The following is a 10,414-nucleotide window of genomic DNA, read 5'->3' as shown; positions in this document are numbered from 1 at the left end:
GGCTTTTTCTTCTTCTCCTCCTCTTTTCCCTCCATCGTCTTCCTTGTCGCCAACTTCTTTGAAGCAGTTTTCGCATTCGATTTCTCATAAACTACATGTGACAAATTATCTTCTATGGCTTCAACAAGTTGAGCTTGTGATCAAGAGTTGTCATCTTCATCACTTTCTTGTTAATCCTTTGATTCCAAAAAAATACGCCCTTGTCGAAGATTGCGATTCTGATACAACTACTGAGGTGTATCATGGTTGGAAAGAACAGGACCAATTCCTTCTTGCTTGGCTCCGATCGACCATTTATGGTGATATGCTTAGGCATGTTATTGGTTGCAAATCGTCGTGGCAGCTATGGGATCATCTTCAATTGCATTTTCAATCTCTTACTCGGGCTCGTGTTCGTCAGCTTCGCAATGAACTCCGATGTCTCTCCCATGGTAATCGCTCCACCACCGGTTATCTTCTTTATGTTCAGAATCCGGTTAATGAACTCACTTGGATTAGTGAATCGATGTCTTCATCTAATAAGCATTTGAATTTGATTCTTTACGGTCTTCGGATGAGTATGACCCATCCATCTCGATGATTAGTACAAGATTTGATCCTCTCTCAATAGATGAAGTCGGGACCCTAGGTTCCATCAATCTTACTGAAGGTACCTCTGGTAATTCGTCTATAGAGAATTCCTTTACTCCTAATTTTGCCCAAACAGCAAACCCTAATTCTCAGGTACAGGTCAATTTGACTTCTCAGACTTCTGGTGACAATTCCACCAATGATTATACTGGAAATCAGTTTTTTAGTGGTTGTGGTGGTCAGAACTTTGGCTGTCATAGCCGTGGTGGTTGCAGTCGAGGACGCGGTGGTGGTGGCAAAGGTCATTTCTTCGATGTTCTGTGCCAAATATGTTACAAGATTAGACATGGTGCATCGTTCTGTTATCATCGTCTTGATGAGAACTATGTGCCAACTCTTCCTCTACCCCCTTCCATTATTCAATGGACTTCTTCTGCTCTTCCTTCACACCAGATTCAATATGCACAACTTGTTCAGTATGCTTACTTTCAACCTCCACCATATGTTATTCAAGCTCCAAAACAACCAACCAACTCTCTTCAAATTTTTTTGACTAGTTCTGCTGCAACACCTTCTCAAAGTTGGTATCCTGATTCTGGTGCTTCTCACCATGTGACCAATATGTCACAAAACATTCAGCAAGTAGCACCTTTTGAAGAACCTATTCAAATAATTATTGGAAATGGTCAGGGCCTCAATATCAATTCCTCGGGTTTATCAACCTTTTCCTCTCCCATTAACCCTCAGTTTTCCCTTGTTCTGAGTAATCTTTTGTTTGTTCCCTCTATTACAAAAAATCTCATTAGGGTCAGTCAATTTTGTAAAGACAACAATGTTTATCCATGGATTGAAGACCTCTAGAGCTCCCTCAGCGACATCTTCGGTCTTCCCCTCGTCAGTTAGAGTCTGGTGGTTGTCTCCACCCTCACAAAACTCAGTCTTATGACCATATATATTTACCGCATTTGAAGCAAATCAAATGCAATAACTCATATTCAACATGATAAACATGTCCCCTCGCTTCTATCTGTGGCACGAAGGGCTTCTGAAGATCCACCTCTACGCATATTCATGCAAACTTTCCTCGAGAATGAATACAGGTAAGCTTGTCATCTTCAAAATTGTTCCCAATAGTGGGCCCACCCTGAGTAAGAATGCCTCATGCTATAGTTTCATAGTCAATCTAGGAAAACGAACCCAAACCACAATCTGCTTCTTCATGATCTTTGAATTCTTAATGAAAGTTGGTCGCCATCTCTACACCACCATGTAATGATCCCCCACCATCCAAGGGCCCTCAAACAAAGCATGTTTATAATATTGAATAGAGTAAATTGCACCAGGAAGAAACCATCAAGTGTCGACAATTCGAATCTTTTTCGCATGAGCCCAATTTTTTTATCTTAAATTCAATGATTTTGAACCATACTCTCTTTCTTAGGACATGAACAACCACATAGCCCTTCCATGGTTTACACCATGATTCAAATTCATCATTAGGGATATCAACAACTGGCCAAGGAGAAAATGCCTTCAAGCCATCACCCCTCTACTTCACTTCTTTGTTCGTAAGATCCTCCTCATCCTCAAGATCACGTATCTTGACAAGCTTGGCTATTAAAGGACATAGCCATCAACAATTTATCCATATAGGAGAAATCTCCCGTTATGTCTCCTTCAATGTGTGGTAACTCTCTCGACATAAAGTCAACATCACAATCCTTCCTCTTAACCTTTTTTGTGGAGTGACTAAAAAAGTCCCCTACATGGTCGATATCGTTTGGCAAAACCCTGACACCGCTCTCAATCTCTCTCCACCTCCATCTCTAAAGAAGACCTGAGATGTTTATTTAAATCTAACTAACATTCTCTTGAATTTTTTAGTATTGATAATTGTAATGACCCTTCTTTGATACTAAAACACATTTATTCTTTAATTATTTTTAAATTTGAAGATTTTTATTTAATATATATATATATATATATATATATGTGTGTGTGTGTGTGATCCGTTTATAAAAAAAAAAACTGGAACAAAGTAGTCACGTGAGTCTAAATCGTTCTTCCTCGTCCTCCAAAAGATTTTTTGAAACTTTCTAAACTTTCTTCCTCTTTCTAAGTCAAGTAAAAGCACGAATATAACACCCACTCAAATTTTCTCGGGCTCCTCAGCCTTTATGACCCGCTCCCTCATCCCTTGAAGTTGAACATTATCCCGCACCAGCACTTGAACACGCGAGCCCCACGCGCTGCTGCACGTCATGAACCAGTTCTACGGCGGCACCTTCGCCTCTTCCTGGGCGTGCAGTGGATCAACCACCAGATAAGACAAATCGGTGCCGAAGGATTTTGAGAAATCATTGCAGGAGACAAAAAAAGGAATGGCACATTGATTGAGAACCATACTGGCTGAGGAAGTTTGTTGCTCCCTGACCTGCAATTGTTTGGCGGATAAGCTTACTCTATCATGGAAGGAGAGTTAATCTAAATTTTAAACATTGACTACATTAAAAGAGGATCAATATTTTTTTAAAAATAAAAATTAAAAAAAATATTTTAAAAAATATTAGAATCATAATTCTTAAAATAAAAAAAAACAATTTTTTATTATTATATTTAAGTGTTCATTTAAATATGTAAAATATAATATTAATATAAGTTTTATGTAAAAATAGTTTAAAATTAAAATTTTACTTTTTTATTTATTATATTTTATAATCTTATATATTATCTTTAAAGTATAATATAAATTAAATTTTATTTTCACATAAATTAGAATATATATATTTATATAAGTTTTATTTCTATTTTATATATTATATTTATCTTTTAAAATAATAATTTTGATTTAGTGACAATATTTTGTTTATAATTTAATTCTTTCAAAAAAATTAGTACTGAATTAATTAAGTTAAATATAAATAAAAAATACTATTATAATAAATAATAAAAATATTTTAATATAGGTAAAAAAAATATTTTCATTAAATCACATATATAAATGTTAAAAAGATAATAAAATATTATTATTTTATGAAATTATAATTTATGTAATAAAATATACATTAAAGATAAAATTTATATTATATATTTAATTTATAAAATAAATTTTAAATAGTGTGATAAAAATACATAAGATTATAAAAATAAAATGTATAAAATGAAAATAAATCTTATATAAGTATATATATTCTAATTTATGTGAAAATATAATTTAATCTTATATTTTATATTTTAAAAAATAATATATAAAATTATAAAAATATAATAAATTAAAAAAGAATAAAATTTAAATTTTGAATTATTTTCACATAAAATATATATTAATATTATATTTTATATTAAATATTCAAATGAGCACACTTGGATATAATTGTAAAATAGAAAGACAAATTTTTTAATTAAGCCTAAATTATAATCGGTACCTAAAGTTTCTCCCACATCTGCAAATACAAATTTGAAATTTGGGCGTTACGATACTATAGAAATCAAAGAACAGTCATTCATCAAAGGCTAATTTTCCAGTGATAGGTACGGCAAGTTTATTTTTCATCATTCAATTTCAAGGTTCAAGGCTATTGTGAGTTTCATTGATAATTGGATTAAAAAAACAATAGGAATCATTTAAAATCATAAACAAGAACGACGCCCCTGCATTGATACGGTAAATCAAGACAACTATGCCTCTAATCAAGATTTCAATTGTGCCATGAAAGTGAAAAAAAATAAAAAAATTAACACACTCCGATCATTGGCAAAAGGAAAATTGGGAGGAAAAAAGTAAGAAAGAAAAAGAGTAGGCGAGAAGGAGAAGGGTCACGTGACTGCTTAGTTTCAAATTTTAATATTTTCTTTTTTGCTGAAATGTTATAAATGTCAGATCATTTTAAATTAAGGGTCTAAATTTGGTGTAAGTCATTAAAAGTGTAACAATGCATCCCAAACATGATAGAGTCATTAGATATATAGTTACCAACCATATGTCAAGCACTATCCTCAATAGGTGAGATAAGGAGTATCTTAAAAGACTAGTGAGGTGCGTCTAGTACAAGTGTACCCATGACTACTATGAAGCGAAAGGCGAAGGAGATGTACATACGCTCACTCCCTAAGTAATAACCAAAGACTTAACCATTGTATTGGAAAAGTCCGCAAAAAAACCTCCTTCAACCATGAAGCTATAAAGATAAAAGGAGCGGGGCACAACATTGACTGCTTCCTCACACCTCTACCCTCCTAATCTTCAGGTGATGTCAATCCAAAGATACTAAAATGGAATCTGAATTCACAAATCATGAGTCTTTCACCAAAGTCGATGTACCCTCTTGGGATATGTACATCAAGAATATGCCTCCCATTTTCCGACAACCTCTCGTATCAATATCTTCAAAAATGACGACCATTAATGAATGTGAAAACCGAATAGAGTAAAAAAAAAAGAAAAAAGAGATTATAAGAGGCGTATGATCTTTAGTCAATTGCTTCTGTAACAGTGAATCATTCATTGCGATCATCATAGTGACACATATACAAAGCAAATAGTACAAGAATAATGTACCAAATCAACATATACACAAGGGATAAGACAAATTCCCAGTGCATCATATAGATCACATCATCATAATATAAAGAGACAATTAGATGCATATGAACATATTATTATCGCATTAGCTATCATATGTCACATATAACATTAACTCAACCATGCAATGCATGCAGACTCAGCTTTATAGAGATTTTTATCTTTGAGAGATCAATCACTCTCTCCCATGAAGAATCTGTCCATGATCTCCTTAATTCGAAAGACAGCAATCACAACATCACGACTAATCTAACAGTATTTCCTTGTAGCTTGACTTGTTCTAATATTAGGTATGAGATATATTTTAATTGAACCTACCAATTATACTATCCCTTTTTTCTAAGTGGTAATATAGGCATAAGAGAACTCTCATGCATTATTTTCCTTTCCATTTGTCTCTTTATTCCTTTTTTGCTTTTTTAGTCTTTTTTTCTCTTAAAATAATTCTAATAATATATTATTTTATTTTGGTTCGTAAGTTCGTATCCTATTGTTTAATGTTTAATATTGACATATAAATAGGGGTGGGTATACGGGCCGATCGGGTCCATTTAATTAAGGCTCAGCCCATGAAACTTGCATTTTAAGGGGATCGGGTAAATCCGTTCTAAAAAATAAATGGACTTTTTTAGGTCCATATCCGGTCCGTCAGACCCAGAGATAGATAGATGGGTCTACGGGTTCAATTAATAATTTAAAAAAAATAAAAACAAAATGTTTTTGGTTGTTTGGCATGACCACTAGCAAGAGAGAGGCGTGACATGGTGGGACAATGGCATAGGGAGGCACAACGTGCAAGAGAAAGGTGTGACGCGTAGAGAGGGGTGGTGCATGCGAGCCGAGGAGGAGGAAGTGACCTTCTTGGGCAGTGTTTGGCTGGGGTAAGGAAGTCGTGCACGAGCCCTGGAAGAGAAAGTGATGTCGCAAGCCTCGTGACAAAGTGATGGCCGAGAAAAAGAGACGCACGACGAAGTGAGAACCAGGAAAGGAGACACATGGCGGAGTGAGGGTTGGGGAAGGGGAGATGTACGATAGAGTGAGGGTTTGAAAGGGGAGACTCTGAAGTTTAAAGTTCTAACTCTCAATTCAAATACTCAATTTGTATAATTTTTATTTTAAAATTAATTTTGTTTTATAAGGGCTACCTACGAGCCCACGGATAAAATCCGTTAAGTCCGTGGATTTAACAAACCAGACTCAAGTATTGCTTATAATTTTATGGGTTTGTAAGAGAAAGACCATTAATTCGCCTGGTCCACGGGCTTAACAAATCGGCCCATAGACCTAAACCTGAATACCCACCCCTATATACAATCTATTTGTCATGTTAGAGTGACCTTCTGTGAATTACATCAATAATATGTAACATAAGCAAATTAATATCAAAGATCAACACTAAAAACAAAAATATCATATTCAAGAAATCATTTTAAAAAATAAAGGTCAAAACCAAAATACAATATTATTTGAGTTAGTTATCTTAAAATTAATTATATTGATAAAAAAATAATTTTTTTCTGAAAAAAAAATATTTTTTCAACACAATGAAACTCCTAAACAAATTTTTGTTGTGTTAAGTTTCTCTAAAAATAAAAAATAAAAAATTTAACATATTCGATTGGGTATGTTGAATTCACACCTACGTTCAATTCGTGTATTAGGTGGATTTGACCTAGTGAGCAGGGACAAATCCAAGAGTTTATCAAAGGGTGGGATGCAAAATGTTGCACAATTATTTAAATACCAAATTTTTAATAAATAATAAATTTAAAAATATTTATTATTTATTTTGTGGATAGAATTAGATATATTATCTACTAGTAGAAAAATTTTAAACAGATATCAATTAAAAACCTATTTTTATACACTTTCCTATATTAGTATTTTTATAATTTTTATTTTTATTTATTTTTTCTTATATATATATATATATATATATATATATATATATATATATATATATATATATATAATAAAGAAGAGAGGAGTCAAGGTCTCTATTTGCCCCTCCATGAATCCGTTCCTGCTGGTGGTAAGAGTTAACATTATGATGTTTTGTACATGCAAATAGTTGACTAAGAAAAAGAAAGACATAGGTTATTTGTTTCTTTTTTTACTTCAGGATTTTTGTCATACTTTTAAGTTTTAAGTGAAATTGATCATCCTTTGGTATAGGCTGTTAACGACTCGTTTAAACAATCAATTATTCATTTAAACTTGTAAACTTTAAAAGAAAATTATAATTTAATGCCAATCATTCATTTAAACAATCAATTACACGTAATCAATCTCAAAATATATATAATATTGAAAAATCAACAAATTCAAATTATAAAAAATCATTTAAAAAATCAACGATCATAATTATTTTTTCATAACTTTTGTTTATTATACAGAATTTCTATTTACACTTTTGCATTATTTAAGCCTTCTAGCATAGTATATACGAATTTAATATTCTTTTTTTTAATTTAATAAGGTAGCAATAAAAAAGTTATCTTTGTTATTCTATTTTAATTAGACTTAAATTTTGATCTTTTCCTTAATTGATAATTTTGGTCTTTTTATTTTAAAATAGAAATATTTGATCATTCTATTTTAGAAAATTAACAATTTTTGTTCTCCTATTTCAAAATAAAGACATCTGGTCCTCATTTTTTTTTTTTAAAAAAAACTCACAATATTGGTCCCAATTTTTAATTAAATATATAAGTACCAACCATATCATATTATTTTTAAAAAATAGAGACATCTGATCCTCATTCTTTTATTTTGATCCAATTAAATTCTAGACCTATCATATTATTTTAAAGTACCATCATGAAATATTTTTAATTAAATAAAACATAAGAAATAAAATATAAACAAAATTGTGGATATAACAAAAATTATAGATTTTTTTAAAATAGAAGAATCAAATGTTTCTATTTTGAAATAAAGGGATTAAAATTATGGAATTTTTCTAAAATAGGGGAATTAAGTATCTTTATTTTAAAATAGAGTAATCAAAATTGTATAATGAACAAAATATGAAAATTAAAATTATATTTAAACCTTTTAAATACGAGTTGGTATATAGGCCTCTCAAATTTTTAAAATTGAAAATACACAGTATTTAAATAAATAGATAAATTAAAAGCATTGTAACATCTGACGTTGCTTTGGCCGAGTGGTTAAGGCGTGTGCCTGCTAAGTACATGGGGTTTCCCCGCGAGAGTTCGAATCTCTCAGGCGACGTTTATTTCCTACTTTTTATTCTTTTTGTCCAACTTCGGGTTGCGTATAAAAAAGACATATTCCATTTGTGGGACCGAGAGAATGGAGATTAGGCAATTGAAGAGTTCCGTCAATAAGTTATAGACTAAATTACATATGGTAAATAATTATTATTTTAAAATATAATTTAATCTTTATTTTTTTTTTCTAATCGTTCTAAATATAATATTATAATAAACACTTAAGAAAAATAGAAAAACAAACATAACTTATTATTATGTTTGTTTTAACTTATGTTTACTTTCTTATTTTTTTTTTAAAGTATTTATTATAATATTATGCTTGTAATGATTAAAAGGGGGAGATAAAGATTAAATTATATTTTGGATAAATAGTAATTTTCGTTCCTCAATGTGTAGAGTACTAATAAATCCATCTCTGAATGTACCAAGTAGGTTCTTTCATTAACGGTAACGAATAGAAGCTAACGGACATGTCGTACTTTTTTCACTTTTGGGGAGTAAAATTTGAATTTTCACCTTTCGGAGACGAATTTATCAACGCTCTACACATTGAGGGACAAAATTGACTATTTACCTAAATTACATGTCTCTTTTAGATTTAAGGAAGTTATATATGTTTTTTTTTTTTTCATTTTGTAAAACTTACATATGTTTCTTTTGAGATTTAAAAAAATTAGACGTCTTTCTTTTAAAAAAAAAACCTACACAAACCCTCTAAATATTTGATAGTAACAAGTCATGTGTGTTGACAATTTTGATTAAAAAATCCTAAAATATATTTTTTGTACTTGCAAAATTTAAATTTGTTACTTTTTATCTAAAGTTAGGTTCAAGTAGATTTGAACCTACATGTATATTATTGTAGAAAGTGTCGGATTTTTTCAACTTTTTAGCCTTTTTTTAATCAAAATTGTCGATGGGCATGCCTTTCTACTTTAAATGCTTAGAAGACATTTAGAGAGTTTGTGTAGGTTTTAAAAATAAAAAGGAGGTGTGTAATTTCCTTAAACTTCAAGGGAGTCATATGTAATTTTCTTAAATATCAAGGAAGATATGTGTATGTTTTTCAAAAAGAAGAGAAACATGATAGAACATTTTTAGTTTATTATTTTCCTATTCTTCTTAGCTTATTTGACCTTTCTTTGACTCTTATTTTCTCACCTTAATTCAATTTTGGTCTTAGGCAAATAATTGGACTTAACTAATAATTATTGCTTATTTTTGGACTTTGTGCTTACTTGACCTATCTACCTTATGCAGGACCTACAGGATGCTAAAGAACTTAAATGGAGCATATGAGTAGTTCCTGGAAAGCTAAGGAAAAGAACTACAATTTTGTTAGAGATGAGCTTTGACCAATTCTGCCTTTTTGAGGGTCATTTTGGGCTTGGAAGTCAGCACCTCTGTACTTGAATTTTGGGCTTTTGCATTTTGTAATTAGCTTAATTAGAGAGATTAGGTGGGCCTAATTAGGGCCCATCCGTTACTTCTGATTAGTTAGAGTATATATTAGTTTATTTAGTGTATTTTTAGAGTTAGTTAGTTAGTGAGAGTCATTTTCTGTAGTAAACACTTTTTAGAAACTTCTAGTACAAGTTTTAGATAAAACTCCTTATCTTTTTCTCTCACTTATTCTTCATATTCTTCATGTCTTCAACTCTGTTCTTCTCTTTTCTTTTTTAATTCTCTTTGTTCTTCCATTGGTGATGACCGTGGAAGGCTAAACAACTAATCAATCTAGGGATCCAGTTCAAGCAATGATGAATTTGAGTTTTGGTTAGCAATTTCGAATTCTATTGTGAATGTTCATCCTTTTCTCCAATTCTATTTTCGTATTCATGATTATGAACGTGTTTAGGATTGGAAATGAATTAGGTAATTGATTAATTTCCTTATTTGAATCCTAATTACAGATTAATTCGATGATTCTTCAATTTGTTTTGTGATCTCAATTTAAGTAGGGATTAGTTTGATTGAATTACCTCTAATTAGATTGACTGAACCTTCATAATAGGATCACCAT

At 31.1% G+C, this 10,414-nt stretch overlaps 1 non-coding gene across 1 annotated transcript; it reads left to right on the top strand.

Moving 5' to 3' along the window:
• The first annotated feature begins 8,307 nt into the window (after positions 1 to 8,307).
• On the top strand, positions 8,308 to 8,389 carry TRNAS-GCU. The gene has a single exon. It is a non-coding gene; the product is annotated as a tRNA-Ser (tRNA).
• Positions 8,390 to 10,414: the final 2,025 nt, after the last annotated feature.

This window comes from Glycine soja, chromosome 18 (genome assembly GCF_004193775.1).
Source record: "Glycine soja cultivar W05 chromosome 18, ASM419377v2, whole genome shotgun sequence".
NCBI classification, from domain to species: domain Eukaryota; kingdom Viridiplantae; phylum Streptophyta; class Magnoliopsida; order Fabales; family Fabaceae; genus Glycine; species Glycine soja.
This window is presented reverse-complemented; position numbering and strand designations above follow the sequence as displayed.